General features: G+C 47.0%; 18 non-coding genes across 18 annotated transcripts; all 18 read left to right on the forward strand.

The window, feature by feature from the left end:
• Nucleotides 1–992: 992 nt before the first annotated feature.
• On the forward strand, nucleotides 993–1,064 carry TRNAP-CGG (transfer RNA proline (anticodon CGG)). Its single transcript has one exon. It is a non-coding gene; the product is annotated as a tRNA-Pro (tRNA).
• A 385-nt stretch (nucleotides 1,065–1,449) lies between these two features.
• On the forward strand, nucleotides 1,450–1,522 carry TRNAV-UAC (transfer RNA valine (anticodon UAC)). Its single transcript has one exon. It is a non-coding gene; the product is annotated as a tRNA-Val (tRNA).
• Nucleotides 1,523–1,951: 429 nt separating this feature from the next.
• On the forward strand, nucleotides 1,952–2,023 carry TRNAP-AGG (transfer RNA proline (anticodon AGG)). The gene has a single exon. It is a non-coding gene; the product is annotated as a tRNA-Pro (tRNA).
• Nucleotides 2,024–3,816: 1,793 nt separating this feature from the next.
• Nucleotides 3,817–3,888, forward strand: TRNAP-CGG (transfer RNA proline (anticodon CGG)). The gene has a single exon. It is a non-coding gene; the product is annotated as a tRNA-Pro (tRNA).
• A 1,344-nt stretch (nucleotides 3,889–5,232) lies between these two features.
• On the forward strand, nucleotides 5,233–5,305 carry TRNAV-AAC (transfer RNA valine (anticodon AAC)). The gene has a single exon. It is a non-coding gene; the product is annotated as a tRNA-Val (tRNA).
• A 289-nt stretch (nucleotides 5,306–5,594) lies between these two features.
• TRNAL-CAA (transfer RNA leucine (anticodon CAA)) lies at nucleotides 5,595–5,706 on the forward strand. Its single transcript has 2 exons — nucleotides 5,595–5,632; nucleotides 5,661–5,706. It is a non-coding gene; the product is annotated as a tRNA-Leu (tRNA).
• Nucleotides 5,707–6,643: 937 nt separating this feature from the next.
• Nucleotides 6,644–6,715, forward strand: TRNAP-CGG (transfer RNA proline (anticodon CGG)). The gene has a single exon. It is a non-coding gene; the product is annotated as a tRNA-Pro (tRNA).
• A 1,707-nt stretch (nucleotides 6,716–8,422) lies between these two features.
• Nucleotides 8,423–8,534, forward strand: TRNAL-CAA (transfer RNA leucine (anticodon CAA)). Its single transcript has 2 exons — nucleotides 8,423–8,460; nucleotides 8,489–8,534. It is a non-coding gene; the product is annotated as a tRNA-Leu (tRNA).
• A 937-nt stretch (nucleotides 8,535–9,471) lies between these two features.
• Nucleotides 9,472–9,543, forward strand: TRNAP-CGG (transfer RNA proline (anticodon CGG)). The gene has a single exon. It is a non-coding gene; the product is annotated as a tRNA-Pro (tRNA).
• A 385-nt stretch (nucleotides 9,544–9,928) lies between these two features.
• On the forward strand, nucleotides 9,929–10,001 carry TRNAV-UAC (transfer RNA valine (anticodon UAC)). Its single transcript has one exon. It is a non-coding gene; the product is annotated as a tRNA-Val (tRNA).
• A 429-nt stretch (nucleotides 10,002–10,430) lies between these two features.
• TRNAP-AGG (transfer RNA proline (anticodon AGG)) lies at nucleotides 10,431–10,502 on the forward strand. The gene has a single exon. It is a non-coding gene; the product is annotated as a tRNA-Pro (tRNA).
• A 748-nt stretch (nucleotides 10,503–11,250) lies between these two features.
• TRNAL-CAA (transfer RNA leucine (anticodon CAA)) lies at nucleotides 11,251–11,362 on the forward strand. The gene is made up of 2 exons: nucleotides 11,251–11,288; nucleotides 11,317–11,362. It is a non-coding gene; the product is annotated as a tRNA-Leu (tRNA).
• Nucleotides 11,363–12,299: 937 nt separating this feature from the next.
• Nucleotides 12,300–12,371, forward strand: TRNAP-CGG (transfer RNA proline (anticodon CGG)). The gene has a single exon. It is a non-coding gene; the product is annotated as a tRNA-Pro (tRNA).
• Nucleotides 12,372–13,716: 1,345 nt separating this feature from the next.
• Nucleotides 13,717–13,789, forward strand: TRNAV-AAC (transfer RNA valine (anticodon AAC)). Its single transcript has one exon. It is a non-coding gene; the product is annotated as a tRNA-Val (tRNA).
• A 289-nt stretch (nucleotides 13,790–14,078) lies between these two features.
• Nucleotides 14,079–14,190, forward strand: TRNAL-CAA (transfer RNA leucine (anticodon CAA)). The gene is made up of 2 exons: nucleotides 14,079–14,116; nucleotides 14,145–14,190. It is a non-coding gene; the product is annotated as a tRNA-Leu (tRNA).
• A 937-nt stretch (nucleotides 14,191–15,127) lies between these two features.
• Nucleotides 15,128–15,199, forward strand: TRNAP-CGG (transfer RNA proline (anticodon CGG)). Its single transcript has one exon. It is a non-coding gene; the product is annotated as a tRNA-Pro (tRNA).
• Nucleotides 15,200–15,584: 385 nt separating this feature from the next.
• On the forward strand, nucleotides 15,585–15,657 carry TRNAV-UAC (transfer RNA valine (anticodon UAC)). The gene has a single exon. It is a non-coding gene; the product is annotated as a tRNA-Val (tRNA).
• A 429-nt stretch (nucleotides 15,658–16,086) lies between these two features.
• On the forward strand, nucleotides 16,087–16,158 carry TRNAP-AGG (transfer RNA proline (anticodon AGG)). The gene has a single exon. It is a non-coding gene; the product is annotated as a tRNA-Pro (tRNA).
• Nucleotides 16,159–16,327: the final 169 nt, after the last annotated feature.

A 16,327-nucleotide genomic window follows, 5' to 3' on the forward strand; every position in this document is an offset into this window, starting at 1 on the left:
TGCAACTGAGACTTCTGGTCTCCTCATGGAGGTGTGGGTTCAAATCCCACTTCTGACAGGTCTCTTTTACACCCTTAAATCGTCCTGTTTTTTGCAGTGCATTCCCCACACACCACAATCTTTGCACGGACCTGTAACATATGACGAGAAATCCACCAACGATCAGGCTGGGCCCTCAATCACAATTCCATGTATTCCTGGAAGGGACACCTCAGGCACACCTTCCGTTAAATTTGCACTCCATCACACTAACTGCTGTGCTGGTTTCTCATTAAGCAGTTGATCCCATCTTTGTTGTGAGGCTCTCCTGCCACCTTTTGGGCGGAGAAGGCACTGTCCCTGCAACAACACAGGCAGACATGTTCAACAGGGCTTCCTGGTTATGTGGGAGGAGCAGATTGTCATTGGTCCCCCTTGCGAATTTTAATTTACATAAGGAAGACAGAGAGGTAGCTGGGAGTAGGCAGTACACACGGACATTGAACTCTATCTTGTGATTTGCAGCCAATTCTAGATTGAGGCAGGAGGAAAGGAGGTGACTTGCCCAACAATGGCCATTCTGGGAATTCAGCCACCCTGGGTCTCCCAGGTGAGTGTTTCAGTCCTGCGAGCCACTCATATAAATCTCGCCTGATCGAGACATCGAGCGCTGAGTGAGCATGTTTGAATCCAAGAATCAAACGCCTCTTTCTTAGGAGCAAGAATTGGCAGGCCCTCCCTTGCTTCTGGGGTGGAAATTAATGGGGCAAGGGTCCAGGACTTGCAGAGAAGTACAAGTGCCAGAAAGTGCCTGCAGTTCTCATCAGTGCCTTTTTTCTGCTCACTGGCAGCTAGGATATCGGCTGATCCCTTCCTTGCAAGAGTGAAAAAAACAACACCTTGAGAGAAAACATGACTTTGTGTGGCTCACATAGAGAGAGAGCAGCCAAATAGCACTGCTTTGTTTCTGAAAGACGCATCAGAAATTGTTCAAATTGCCAACAGGGGAACCAGGCTCGTTGGTCTAGGGGTATGATTCTCGCTTCGGGTGCGAGAGGTCCCGGGTTCAAATCCCGGACGAGCCCATGTTGTGGAATTATTTTTAGGCTGCTTATTATATAGGACCATTTCTTCTTTTCAATGCTATAAGACGCCGTGTATGGTGAGAAAGTTCCTTTCCCTGCATGCTGTTTCCCACTTTTGGGGTATAGAATTTCAGTGCCGGACTTCTTTGCAACTGCTTTTCTGGGGTGGACCATCAGTGTAGGAACATTAAATTCAAAGTGTTTTTCTAGTGTGATTTCAGGTATGGTTTTAAAATCGCCTTTTGGAATAAAAGTGGTCCTCGTTCCTTTCTTCCAAAGAAAGAGATCGGGTAAGGAGGGTCCAACGTTGAGCTTCATGGACATTGGCCCTTGGTCTGTGCTTTCCAGCCCACTACATGCCAAGAAGATTGCTGCAAGAGTATCTGTTTCTGTGGTGTAGTGGTTATCACGTTCGCTTTACACGCGAAAGGTCCCTGGTTCGAGACCGGGCAGAAACAGCAGCTTATTGTTTGCATTTACTCTCTCAACTTATGGGAAAGCTGAGATAATGGAAGCTGTCTATCCCTCACCAGCGTGACGTACTGTGCTCCAGGGGCATCAGTGACAGCTCAAAAAGAGAAGTGACGATAGTTTGCGCCATTCGTTTGCACGTCCTTTTGTACTGAAGGGTGGGCGTACTTGATGAAAGCAAGGCATGAGAGCAGAAATTGTTTTATTGTCCTCACCGAGAGCATACACCTAGAGCAAACAAAATGTCTGAAGGATGGAGGTATTTTCATTTCTTGTTCGATGACGGCCATGGAAAAGACAGCAACCATATTGCAGAAGAGAGCAGCATGTGCAGTTGCTTGCTTTGGGTGAATCATTCACCAACTCGCTGCCAATAACCCCCGGAGCCGGTGCAAAAGGTGACTCTTGTGTGCCTCGGCTCGTTGGTCTAGGGGTATGATTCTCGCTTAGGGTGCGAGAGGTCCCGGGTTCAAGTCCCGGACGAGCCCTTTTTTAGAGGTAAACATACGAATCCTACTCAAAACTGACAATGCCTGACTATTTCTCATTACACTCGGCGCATTGTTGCACAAATTATTTTGAACCTCAGAAGAAAAACGGATATCCATGCTTTTTCTGCCTTCATGCTTAGTCTGTGTGTGTCCCAGGTGATGCTTTCCCAAGCTGTACTTGCTGGCATTTAGGCATCAGATATTTGTCTGTCGATGCCTGCATAAGTAAATTTTTAATACGTCTAATTGCAAGCATGTTGGCTGATATCTCTGCAGTTTTCACACTTGCTCCTCGCTTTCTGAGTGGCTGCTGATACAGCAGAATAGAAGTAGAGAGAATCCTTGAGAGAAACCTTGCTCTAACAGTAAAACACAGCAAGTTAGTTTCTGTAGTGTAGTGGTCATCACGTTCGCCTAACACGCAAAAGGTCCCCGGTTCGAGACCGGGCAGAAACACTGTGCATGAGCTGCTTTTATGTGCACCCTCTAAAACCTTATTATCTCAATGCAAGCTTAAGAAGAGGCGGTCCATGAACCCAGCGAGCCGTGGGAAACTTCCTTTACTTTTCCAAGACGAAACAAAGTAATCCGCATCCATCAGTGGTCGCTCTTGTGCCTAGCTTTTTTTTTTATCATGCCATGTTGTATTGTGGGGCCTTTACACCTGTGACATTGCTGCGAACGCTGTAAGTGCAAACATTGGCAAGTGCAGACAGAAGAGTCAGACCTGTACATAGCCAGGGCTGTCAGGATGGCCGAGTGGTCTAAGGCGCCAGACTCAAGAGAGCTTGATTTTCAGTGCAACTGAGACTTCTGGTCTCCTCATGGAGGTGTGGGTTCAAATCCCACTTCTGACAGGTCTCTTTTACACCCTTAAATCGTCCTGTTTTTTGCAGTGCATTCCCCACACACCACAATCTTTGCACGGACCTGTAACATATGACGAGAAATCCACCAACGATCAGGCTGGGCCCTCAATCACAATTCCATGTATTCCTGGAAGGGACACCTCAGGCACACCTTCCGTTAAATTTGCACTCCATCACACTAACTGCTGTGCTGGTTTCTCATTAAGCAGTTGATCCCATCTTTGTTGTGAGGCTCTCCTGCCACCTTTTGGGCGGAGAAGGCACTGTCCCTGCAACAACACAGGCAGACATGTTCAACAGGGCTTCCTGGTTATGTGGGAGGAGCAGATTGTCATTGGTCCCCCTTGCGAATTTTAATTTACATAAGGAAGACAGAGAGGTAGCTGGGAGTAGGCAGTACACACGGACATTGAACTCTATCTTGTGATTTGCAGCCAATTCTAGATTGAGGCAGGAGGAAAGGAGGTGACTTGCCCAACAATGGCCATTCTGGGAATTCAGCCACCCTGGGTCTCCCAGGTGAGTGTTTCAGTCCTGCGAGCCACTCATAAATCTCGCCTGATCGAGCCTATTGAGCGCTGAGTGAGCATGTTTGAATCCAAGAATCAAACGCTTCTTTCTTAGAAGCAAGTATTGGCAGGCCCTCCCTTGCTTCTGGGGTGGAAGTTTATGGGGCAAGGGTCCAGGACTTGCAGAGAAGTACAAGTGCCAGAAAGTGCCTGCAGTTCTCATCAGTGCCTTTTTTCTGCTCACTGGCAGCTAGGATATCGGCTGATCCCTTCCTTGCAAGAGTGAAAAAAACAACACCTTGAGAGAAAACATGACTTTGTGTGGCTCACATAGAGAGAGAGCAGCCAAATAGCACTGCTTTGTTTCTGAAAGACGCATCAGAAATTGTTCAAATTGCTGACAGGGGAATCAGGCTCGTTGGTCTAGGGGTATGATTCTCGCTTCGGGTGCGAGAGGTCCCGGGTTCAAATCCCGGACGAGCCCATGTTGTGGAATTATTTTTAGGCTGCTTATTATATAGGACCATTTCTTCTTTTCAATGCTATAAGCGCCGTGTATGGTGAGAAAGTTCCTTTCCCTGCACGCTGTTTCCCACTTTTGGCGTATAGAATTTCAGTGCCGGACTTCTTTGCAACTGCTTTTCTGGGGTGGACCATCAGTGTAGGAACATTAAATTCAAAGTGTTTTTCTAGCGTGATTTCAGGTATGGTTTTAAAATCGCCTTTTGGAATAAAAGTGGTCCTCGTTCCTTTCTTCCAAAGAAAGAGATCGGGTAAGGAGGGTCCAACGTTGAGCTTCATGGACATTGGCCCTTGGTCTGTGCTTTCCAGCCCACTACATGCCAAGAAGATTGCTGCAAGAGTATCTGTTTCTGTGGTGTAGTGGTTATCTCGTTTGCTTTACACGCGAAAGGTCCCTGGTTCGAGACCGGGCAGAAACAGCAGCTTATTGTTTGCATTTACTCTCTCAACTTATAGGAAAGCTGAGATAATGGAAGCTGTCTATCCCTCACCAGCGTGACGTACTGTGCTCCAGGGGCATCAGTGACAGCTCAAAAAGAGAAGTGACGATAGTTTGCGCCATTCGTTTGCACGTCCTTTTGTACTGAAGGGTGGGCCTACTTGATGAAAGCAAGGCATGAGAGCAGAAATTGTTTTATTGTCCTCACCGAGAGCATACACCTAGAGCAAACAAAATGTCTGAAGGATGGAGGTATTTTCATTTCTTGTTCGATGACGGCCATGGAAAAGACAGCAACCATATTGCAGAAGAGAGCAGCATGTGCAGTTGCTTGCTTTGGGTGAATCATTCACCAACTCGCTGCCAATAACCCCCGGAGCCGGTGCAAAAGGTGACTCTTCTGTGCCTCGGCTTGTTGGTCTAGGGGTATGATTCTCGCTTAGGGTGCGAGAGGTCCCGGGTTCAAATCCCAGACGAGCTTTTTTTTAGAGGTAAACATACGAATCCTACTCAAAACTGACAATGCCTGACTATTTCTCATTACACTCGGCGCATTGTTGCACAAATTATTTTGAACCTCAGAAGAAAAACGGATATCCATGCTTTTTCTGCCTTCATGCTTAGTCTGTGTGTGTCCCAGGTGATGCTTTCCCAAGCTGTACTTGCTGGCATTTAGGCATCAGATATTTGTCTGTCGATGCCTGCATAAGTAAATTTTTAATACGTCTAATTGCAAGCATGTTGGCTGATATCTCTGCAGTTTTCACACTTGCTCCTCGCTTTCTGAGTGGCTGCTGATACAGCAGAATAGAAGTAGAGAGAATCCTTGAGAGGAACCTTGCTCTAACAGTAAAACACAGCAAGTTAGTTTCTGTAGTGTAGTGGTCATCACGTTCGCCTAACACGCGAAAGGTCCCCGGTTCGAGACCGGGCAGAAACACTGTGCATGAGCTGCTTTTATGTGCACCCTCTAAAACCTTATTATCTCAATGCAAGCTTAAGAAGAGGCGGTCCATGAACCCAGCGAGCCGTGGGAAACTTCCTTTACTTTTCCAAGACGAAACAAAGTAATCCGCATCCATCAGTGGTCGCTCTTGTGCCTAGCTTTTTTTTTTATCATGCCATGTTGTATTGTGGGGCCTTTACACCTGTGACATTGCTGCGAACGATGTAAGTGCAAACATTGGCAAGTGCAGACAGAAGAGTCAGACCTGTACATAGCCAGGGCTGTCAGGATGGCCGAGTGGTCTAAGGCGCCAGACTCAAGAGAGCTTGATCTTCAGTGCAACTGAGACTTCTGGTCTCCTCATGGAGGCGTGGGTTCAAATCCCACTTCTGACAGGTCTCTTTTACACCCTTAAATCGTCCTGTTTTTTGCAGTGCATTCCCCACACACCACAATCTTTGCACGGACCTGTAACATATGACGAGAAATCCACCAACGATCAGGCAGGGCCCTCAATCACAATTCCATGTATTCCTGGAAGGGACACCTCAGGCACACCTTCCGTTAAATTTGCACTCCATCACACTAACTGCTGTGCTGGTTTCTCATTAAGCAGTTGATCCCATCTTTGTTGTGAGGCTCTCCTGCCACCTTTTGGGCGGAGAAGGCACTGTCCCTGCAACAACACAGGCAGACATGTTCAACAGGGCTTCCTGGTTATGTGGGAGGAGCAGATTGTCATTGGTCCCCCCTTGCGAATTTTAATTTACATAAGGAAGACAGAGAGGTAGCTGGGAGTAGGCAGTACACACGGACATTGAACTCTATCTTGTGATTTGCAGCCAATTCTAGATTGAGGCAGGAGGAAAGGAGGTGACTTGCCCAACAATGGCCATTCTGGGAATTCAGCCACCCTGGGTCTCCCAGGTGAGTGTTTCAGTCCTGCGAGCCACTCATATAAATCTCGCCTGATCGAGCCTCATTGAGTGCTGAGTGAGCATGTTTGAATCCAAGAATCAAACGCTTCTTTCTTAGAAGCAAGAATTGGCAGGCCCTCCCTTGCTTCTGGGGTGGAAGTTTATGGGGCAAGGGTCCAGGACTTGCAGAGAAGTACAAGTGCCAGAAAGTGCCTGCAGTTCTCATCAGTGCCTTTTTTCTGCTCACTGGCAGCTAGGATATCGGCTGATCCCTTCCTTGCAAGAGTGAAAAAAACAACACCTTGAGAGAAAACATGACTTTGTGTGGCTCACATAGAGAGAGAGCAGCCAAATAGCACTGCTTTGTTTCTGAAAGACGCATCAGAAATTGTTCAAATTGCTGACAGGGGAATCAGGCTCGTTGGTCTAGGGGTATGATTCTCGCTTCGGGTGCGAGAGGTCCCGGGTTCAAATCCCGGACGAGCCCATGTTGTGGAATTATTTTTAGGCTGCTTATTATATAGGACCATTTCTTCTTTTCAATGCTATAAGACGCCGTGTATGGTGAGAAAGTTCCTTTCCCTGCACGCTGTTTCCCACTTTTGGCGTATAGAATTTCAGTGCCGGACTTCTTTGCAACTGCTTTTCTGGGGTGGACCATCAGTGTAGGAACATTAAATTCAAAGTGTTTTTCTAGCGTGATTTCAGGTATGGTTTTAAAATCGCCTTTTGGAATAAAAGTGGTCCTCGTTCCTTTCTTCCAAAGAAAGAGATCGGGTAAGGAGGGTCCAACGTTGAGCTTCATGGACATTGGCCCATGGTCTGTGCTTTCCAGCCCACTACATGCCAAGAAGATTGCTGCAAGAGTATCTGTTTCTGTGGTGTAGTGGTTATCTCGTTCGCTTTACACGCGAAAGGTCCCTGGTTCGAGACCGGGCAGAAACAGCAGCTTATTGTTTGCATTTACTCTCTCAACTTATAGGAAAGCTGAGATAATGGAAGCTGTCTATCCCTCACCAGCGTGATGTACTGTGCTCCAGGGGCATCAGTGACAGCTCAAAAAGAGAAGTGACGATAGTTTGCGCCATTCGTTTGCACGTCCTTTTGTACTGAAGGGTGGGCCTACTTGATGAAAGCAAGGCATGAGAGCAGAAATTGTTTTATTGTCCTCACCGAGAGCATACACCTAGAGCAAACAAAATGTCTGAAGGATGGAGGTATTTTCATTTCTTGTTCGATGACGGCCATGGAAAAGACAGCAACCATATTGCAGAAGAGAGCAGCATGTGCAGTTGCTTGCTTTGGGTGAATCATTCACCAACTCGCTGCCAATAACCCCCGGAGCCGGTGCAAAAGGTGACTCTTCTGTGCCTCGGCTCGTTGGTCTAGGGGTATGATTCTCGCTTAGGGTGCGAGAGGTCCCGGGTTCAAATCCCAGACGAGCCCTTTTTTAGAGGTAAACATACGAATCCTACTCAAAACTGACAATGCCTGACTATTTCTCATTACACTCGGCGCATTGTTGCACAAATTATTTTGAACCTCAGAAGAAAAACGGATATCCATGCTTTTTCTGCCTTCATGCTTAGTCTGTGTGTGTCCCAGGTGATGCTTTCCCAAGCTGTACTTGCTGGCATTTAGGCATCAGATATTTGTCTGTCGATGCCTGCATAAGTAAATTTTTAATACGTCTAATTGCAAGCATGTTGGCTGATATCTCTGCAGTTTTCACACTTGCTCCTCGCTTTCTGAGTGGCTGCTGATACAGCAGAATAGAAGTAGAGAGAATCCTTGAGAGGAACCTTGCTCTAACAGTAAAACACAGCAAGTTAGTTTCTGTAGTGTAGTGGTCATCACGTTCGCCTAACACGCGATAGGTCCCCGGTTCGAGACCGGGCAGAAACACTGTGCATGAGCTGCTTTTATGTGCACCCTCTAAAACCTTATTATCTCAATGCAAGCTTAAGAAGAGGCGGTCCATGAACCCAGCGAGCCGTGGGAAACTTCCTTTACTTTTCCAAGACGAAACAAAGTAATCCGCATCCATCAGTGGTCGCTCCTGTGCCTAGCTTTTTTTTTTATCATGCCATGTTGTATTGTGGGGCCTTTACACCTGTGACATTGCTGCGAACGCTGTAAGTGCAAACATTGGCAAGTGCAGACAGAAGAGTCAGACCTGTACATAGCCAGGGCTGTCAGGATGGCCGAGTGGTCTAAGGCGCCAGACTCAAGAGAGCTTGATCTTCAGTGCAACTGAGACTTCTGGTCTCCTCATGGAGGCGTGGGTTCAAATCCCACTTCTGACAGGTCTCTTTTACACCCTTAAATCGTCCTGTTTTTTGCAGTGCATTCCCCACACACCACAATCTTTGCACGGACCTGTAACATATGACGAGAAATCCACCAACGATCAGGCAGGGCCCTCAATCACAATTCCATGTATTCCTGGAAGGGACACCTCAGGCACACCTTCCGTTAAATTTGCACTCCATCACACTAACTGCTGTGCTGGTTTCTCATTAAGCAGTTGATCCCATCTTTGTTGTGAGGCTCTCCTGCCACCTTTTGGGCGGAGAAGGCACTGTCCCTGCAACAACACAGGCAGACATGTTCAACAGGGCTTCCTGGTTATGTGGGAGGAGCAGATTGTCATTGGTCCCCCCTTGCGAATTTTAATTTACATAAGGAAGACAGAGAGGTAGCTGGGAGTAGGCAGTACACACGGACATTGAACTCTATCTTGTGATTTGCAGCCAATTCTAGATTGAGGCAGGAGGAAAGGAGGTGACTTGCCCAACAATGGCCATTCTGGGAATTCAGCCACCCTGGGTCTCCCAGGTGAGTGTTTCAGTCCTGCGAGCCACTCATATAAATCTCGCCTGATCGAGCCTCATTGAGTGCTGAGTGAGCATGTTTGAATCCAAGAATCAAACGCTTCTTTCTTAGAAGCAAGAATTGGCAGGCCCTCCCTTGCTTCTGGGGTGGAAGTTTATGGGGCAAGGGTCCAGGACTTGCAGAGAAGTACAAGTGCCAGAAAGTGCCTGCAGTTCTCATCAGTGCCTTTTTTCTGCTCAATGGCAGCTAGGATATCGGCTGATCCCTTCCTTGCAAGAGTGAAAAAAACAACACCTTGAGAGAAAACATGACTTTGTGTGGCTCACATAGAGAGAGAGCAGCCAAATAGCACTGCTTTGTTTCTGAAAGACGCATCAGAAATTGTTCAAATTGCTGACAGGGGAATCAGGCTTGTTGGTCTAGGGGTATGATTCTCGCTTCGGGTGCGAGAGGTCCCGGGTTCAAATCCCGGACGAGCCCATGTTGTGGAATTATTTTTAGGCTGCTTATTATATAGGACCATTTCTTCTTTTCAATGCTATAAGACGCCGTGTATGGTGAGAAAGTTCCTTTCCCTGCACGCTGTTTCCCACTTTTGGCGTATAGAATTTCAGTGCCGGACTTCTTTGCAACTGCTTTTCTGGGGTGGACCATCAGTGTAGGAACATTAAATTCAAAGTGTTTTTCTAGCGTGATTTCAGGTATGGTTTTAAAATCGCCTTTTGGAATAAAAGTGGTCCTCGTTCCTTTCTTCCAAAGAAAGAGATCGGGTAAGGAGGGTCCAACGTTGAGCTTCATGGACATTGGCCCTTGGTCTGTGCTTTCCAGCCCACTACATGCCAAGAAGATTGCTGCAAGAGTATCTGTTTCTGTGGTGTAGTGGTTATCACGTTCGCTTTACACGCGAAAGGTCCCTGGTTCGAGACCGGGCAGAAACAGCATCTTATTGTTTGCATTTACTCTCTCAACTTATAGGAAAGCTGAGATAATGGAAGCTGTCTATCCCTCACCAGCGTGACGTACTGTGCTCCAGGGGCATCAGTGACAGCTCAAAAAGAGAAGTGACGATAGTTTGCGCCATTCGTTTGCACGTCCTTTTGAACTGAAGGGTGGGCCTACTTGATGAAAGCAAGGCATGAGAGCAGAAATTGTTTTATTGTCCTCACCGAGAGCATACACCTAGAGCAAACAAAATGTCTGAAGGATGGAGGTATTTTCATTTCTTGTTCGATGACGGCCTTGGAAAAGACAGCAACCATATTGCAGAAGAGAGTAGCATGTGCAGTTGCTTGCTTTGGGTGAATCATTCACCAACTCGCTGCCAATAACCCCCGGAGCCGGTGCAAAAGGTGACTCTTGTGTGCCTCGGCTCGTTGGTCTAGGGGTATGATTCTCGCTTAGGGTGCGAGAGGTCCCGGGTTCAAATCCCGGATGAGCCCTTTATTAGAGGTAAACATACGAATCCTACTCAAAACTGACAATGCCTGACTATTTCTCATTACACTCGGCGCATTGTTGCACAAATTATTTTGAACCTCAGAAGAAAAACGGATATCCATGCTTTTTCTGCCTTCATGCTTAGTCTGTGTGTGTCCCAGGTGATGCTTTCCCAAGCTGTACTTGCTGGCATTTAGGCATCAGATATTTGTCTGTCGATGCCTGCATAAGTAAATTTTTAATACGTCTAATTGCAAGCATGTTGGCTGATATCTCTGCAGTTTTCACACTTGCTCCTCGCTTTCTGAGTGGCTGCTGATACAGCAGAATAGAAGTAGAGAGAATCCTTGAGAGGAACCTTGCTCTAACAGTAAAACACAGCAAGTTACTTTCTGTAGTGTAGTGGTCATCACGTTCGCCTAACACGCGAAAGGTCCCCGGTTCGAGACCGGGCAGAAACACTGTGCATGAGCTGCTTTTATGTGCACCCTGTAAAACCTTATTATCTCAATGCAAGCTTAAGAAGAGGCGGTCCATGAACCCAGCGAGCCGTGGGAAACTTCCTTTACTTTTCCAAGACGAAACAAAGTAATCCGCATCCATCAGTGGTCGCTCTTGTGCCTAGCTTTTTTTTTCATCATGCCATGTTGTATTGTGGGGCCTTTACACCTGTGACATTGCTGCGAACGCTGTAAGTGCAAACATTGGCAAGTGCAGACAGAAGAGTCAGACCTGTACATAGCCAGTGCTGTCAGGATGGCCGAGTGGTCTAAGGCGCCAGACTCAAGAGAGCTTGATCTTCAGTGCAACTGAGACTTCTGGTCTCCTCATGGAGGCGTGGGTTCAAATCCCACTTCTGACAGGTCTCTTTTACACCCTTAAATCGTCCTGTTTTTTGCAGTGCATTCCCCACACACCACAATCTTTGCACAGACCTGTAACATATGACGAGAAATCCACCAACGATCAGGCTGGGCCCTCAATCACAATTCCATGTATTCCTGGAAGGGACACCTCAGGCACACCCTCCGTTAAATTTGCACTCCATCACACTAACTGCTGTGCTGGTTTCTCATTAAGCAGTTGATCCCATCTTTGTTGTGAGGCTCTCCTGCCACCTTTTGGGCGGAGAAGGCACTGTCCCTGCAACAACACAGGCAGACATGTTCAACAGGGCTTCCTGGTTATGTGGGAGGAGCAGATTGTCATTGGTCCCCCCTTGCGAATTTTAATTTACATAAGGAAGACAGAGAGGTAGCTGGGAGTAGGCAGTACACACGGACATTGAACTCTATCTTGTGATTTGCAGCCAATTCTAGATTGAGGCAGGAGGAAAGGAGGTGACTTGCCCAACAATGGCCATTCTGGGAATTCAGCCACCCTGGGTCTCCCAGGTGAGTGTTTCAGTCCTGCGAGCCACTCATATAAATCTCGCCTGATCGAGCCTCATTGAGTGCTGAGTGAGCATGTTTGAATCCAAGAATCAAACGCTTCTTTCTTAGAAGCAAGAATTGGCAGGCCCTCCCTTGCTTCTGGGGTGGAAGTTTATGGGGCAAGGGTCCAGGACTTGCAGAGAAGTACAAGTGCCAGAAAGTGCCTGCAGTTCTCATCAGTGCCTTTTTTCTGCTCACTGGCAGCTAGGATATCGGCTGATCCCTTCCTTGCAAGAGTGAAAAAAACAACACCTTGAGAGAAAACATGACTTTGTGTGGCTCACATAGAGAGAGAGCAGCCAAATAGCACTGCTTTGTTTCTGAAAGACGCATCAGAAATTGTTCAAATTGCTGACAGGGGAATCAGGCTCGTTGGTCTAGGGGTATGATTCTCGCTTCGGGTGCGAGAGGTCCCGGGTTCAAATCCCGGACGAGCCCATGTTGTGGAATTATTTTTAGGCTGCTTATTATATAGGACCATTTCTTCTTTTCAATGCTATAAGACGCCGTGTATGGTGAGAAAGTTCCTTTCCCTGCACGCTGTTTCCCACTTTTGGCGTATAGAATTTCAGTGCCGGACTTCTTTGCAACTGCTTTTCTGGGGTGGACCATCAGTGTAGGAACATTAAATTCAAAGTGTTTTTCTAGCGTGATTTCAGGTATGGTTTTAAAATCGCCTTTTGGAATAAAAGTGGTCCTCGTTCCTTTCTTCCAAAGAAAGAGATCGGGTAAGGAGGGTCCAACGTTGAGCTTCATGGACATTGGCCCTTGGTCTGTGCTTTCCAGCCCACTACATGCCAAGAAGATTGCTGCAAGAGTATCTGTTTCTGTGGTGTAGTGGTTATCTCGTTCGCTTTACACGCGAAAGGTCCCTGGTTCGAGACCGGGCAGAAACAGCAGCTTATTGTTTGCATTTACTCTCTCAACTTATAGGAAAGCTGAGATAATGGAAGCTGTCTATCCCTCACCAGCGTGATGTACTGTGCTCCAGGGGCATCAGTGACAGCTCAAAAAGAGAAGTGACGATAGTTTGCGCCATTCGTTTGCACGTCCTTTTGTACTGAAGGGTGGGCCTACTTGATGAAAGCAAGGCATGAGAGCAGAAATTGTTTTATTGTCCTCACCGAGAGCATACACCTAGAGCAAACAAAATGTCTGAAGGATGGAGGTATTTTCATTTCTTGTTCGATGACGGCCATGGAAAAGACAGCAACCATATTGCAGAAGAGAGCAGCATGTGCAGTTGCTTGCTTTGGGTGAATCATTCACCAACTCGCTGCCAATAACCCCCGGAGCCGGTGCAAAAGGTGACTCTTCTGTGCCTCGGCTCGTTGGTCTAGGGCTATGATTCTCGCTTAGGGTGCGAGAGGTCCCGGGTTCAAATCCCAGACGATCCCTTTTTTAGAGGTAAACATACGAATCCTACTCAAAACTGACAATGCCTGACTATTTCTCATTACACTCGGCGCATTGTTGCACAAATTATTTTGAACCTCAGAAGAAAAACGGATATCCATGCTTTTTCTGCCTTCATGCTTAGTCTGTGTGTGTCCCAGGTGATGCTTTCCCAAGCTGTACTTGCTGGCATTTAGGCATCAGATATTTGTCTGTCGATGCCTGCATAAGTAAATTTTTAATACGTCTAATTGCAAGCATGTTGGCTGATATCTCTGCAGTTTTCACACTTGCTCCTCGCTTTCTGAGTGGCTGCTGATACAGCAGAATAGAAGTAGAGAGAATCCTTGAGAGGAACCTTGCTCTAACAGTAAAACACAGCAAGTTAGTTTCTGTAGTGTAGTGGTCATCACGTTCGCCTAACACGCGAAAGGTCCCCGGTTCGAGACCGGGCAGAAACACTGTGCATGAGCTGCTTTTATGTGCACCCTCTAAAACCTTATTATCTCAATGCAAGCTTAAGAAGAGGCGGTCCATGAACCCAGCGAGCCGTGGGAAACTTCCTTTACTTTTCCAAGACGAAACAAAGTAATCCGCATCCATCAGTGGTCGCTCTTGTGCCTAGCTTTTTTTTTTATCATGCCATGTTGTATTGTGGGGCCTTTACACCTGTGACATTGCTGCGAACGCTGTAAGTGCAAACATTGGCAAGTGCAGACAGAAGAGTCAGACCTGTACATAGCCAGGGCTGTCAGGATGGCCGAGTGGTCTAAGGCGCCAGACTCAAGAGAGCTTGGTCTTCAGTGCAACTGAGACTTCTGGTCTCCTCATGGAGGCGTGGGTTCAAATCCCACTTCTGACAGGTCTCTTTTACACCCTTAAATCGTCCTGTTTTTTGCAGTGCATTCCCCACACACCACAATCTTTGCACGGACCTGTAACATATGACGAGAAATCCACCAACGATCCGGCATGGCCCTCAATCACAATTCCATGTATTCCTGGAAGGGACACCTCAGGCACACCTTCCGTTAAATTTGCACTCCATCACACTAACTGCTGTGCTGGTTTCTCATTAAGCAGTTGATCCCATCTTTGTTGTGAGGCTCTCCTGCCACCTTTTGGGCGGAGAAGGCACTGTCCCTGCAACAACACAGGCAGACATGTTCAACAGGGCTTCCTGGTTATGTGGGAGGAGCAGATTGTCATTGGTCCCCCCTTGCGAATTTTAATTTACATAAGGAAGACAGAGAGGTAGCTGGGAGTAGGCAGTACACACGGACATTGAACTCTATCTTGTGATTTGCAGCCAATTCTAGATTGAGGCAGGAGGAAAGGAGGTGACTTGCCCAACAATGGCCATTCTGGGAATTCAGCCACCCTGGGTCTCCCAGGTGAGTGTTTCAGTCCTGCGAGCCACTCATATAAATCTCGCCTGATCGAGCCTCATTGAGTGCTGAGTGAGCATGTTTGAATCCAAGAATCAAACGCTTCTTTCTTAGAAGCAAGAATTGGCAGGCCCTCCCTTGCTTCTGGGGTGGAAGTTTATGGGGCAAGGGTCCAGGACTTGCAGAGAAGTACAAGTGCCAGAAAGTGCCTGCAGTTCTCATCAGTGCCTTTTTTCTGCTCACTGGCAGCTAGGATATCGGCTGATCCCTTCCTTGCAAGAGTGAAAAAAACAACACCTTGAGAGAAAACATGACTTTGTGTGGCTCACATAGAGAGAGAGCAGCCAAATAGCACTGCTTTGTTTCTGAAAGACGCATCAGAAATTGTTCAAATTGCTGACAGGGGAATCAGGCTTGTTGGTCTAGGGGTATGATTCTCGCTTCGGGTGCGAGAGGTCCCGGGTTCAAATCCCGGACGAGCCCATGTTGTGGAATTATTTTTAGGCTGCTTATTATATAGGACCATTTCTTCTTTTCAATGCTATAAGACGCCGTGTATGGTGAGAAAGTTCCTTTCCCTGCACGCTGTTTCCCACTTTTGGCGTATAGAATTTCAGTGCCGGACTTCTTTGCAACTGCTTTTCTGGGGTGGACCATCAGTGTAGGAACATTAAATTCAAAGTGTTTTTCTAGCGTGATTTCAGGTATGGTTTTAAAATCGCCTTTTGGAATAAAAGTGGTCCTCGTTCCTTTCTTCCAAAGAAAGAGATCGGGTAAGGAGGGTCCAACGTTGAGCTTCATGGACATTGGCCCTTGGTCTGTGCTTTCCAGCCCACTACATGCCAAGAAGATTGCTGCAAGAGTATCTGTTTCTGTGGTGTAGTGGTTATCACGTTCGCTTTACACGCGAAAGGTCCCTGGTTCGAGACCGGGCAGAAACAGCATCTTATTGTTTGCATTTACTCTCTCAACTTATAGGAAAGCTGAGATAATGGAAGCTGTCTATCCCTCACCAGCGTGACGTACTGTGCTCCAGGGGCATCAGTGACAGCTCAAAAAGAGAAGTGACGATAGTTTGCGCCATTCGTTTGCACGTCCTTTTGAACTGAAGGGTGGGCCTACTTGATGAAAGCAAGGCATGAGAGCAGAAATTGTTTTATTGTCCTCACCGAGAGCATACACCTAGAGCAAACAAAATGTCTGAAGGATGGAGGTATTTTCATTTCTTGTTCGATGACGGCCTTGGAAAAGACAGCAACCATATTGCAGAAGAGAGTAGCATGTGCAGTTGCTTGCTTTGGGTGAATCATTCACCAACTCGCTGCCAATAACCCCCGGAGCCGGTGCAAAAGGTGACTCTTGTTTGCCTCGGCTCGTTGGTCTAGGGGTATGATTCTCGCTTAGGGTGCGAGAGGTCCCGGGTTCAAATCCCGGATGAGCCCTTTATTAGAGGTAAACATACGAATCCTACTCAAAACTGACAATGCCTGACTATTTCTCATTACACTCGGCGCATTGTTGCACAAATTATTTTGAACCTCAGAAGAAAAACGGATATCCATGCTTTTTCTGCCTTCATGCTTAGTCTGTGTGTGTCCCAGGTGATGCTTT

This window comes from Triturus cristatus, chromosome 10 (assembly GCF_964204655.1).
Source record: "Triturus cristatus chromosome 10, aTriCri1.1, whole genome shotgun sequence".
Taxonomy (NCBI): domain Eukaryota; kingdom Metazoa; phylum Chordata; class Amphibia; order Caudata; family Salamandridae; genus Triturus; species Triturus cristatus.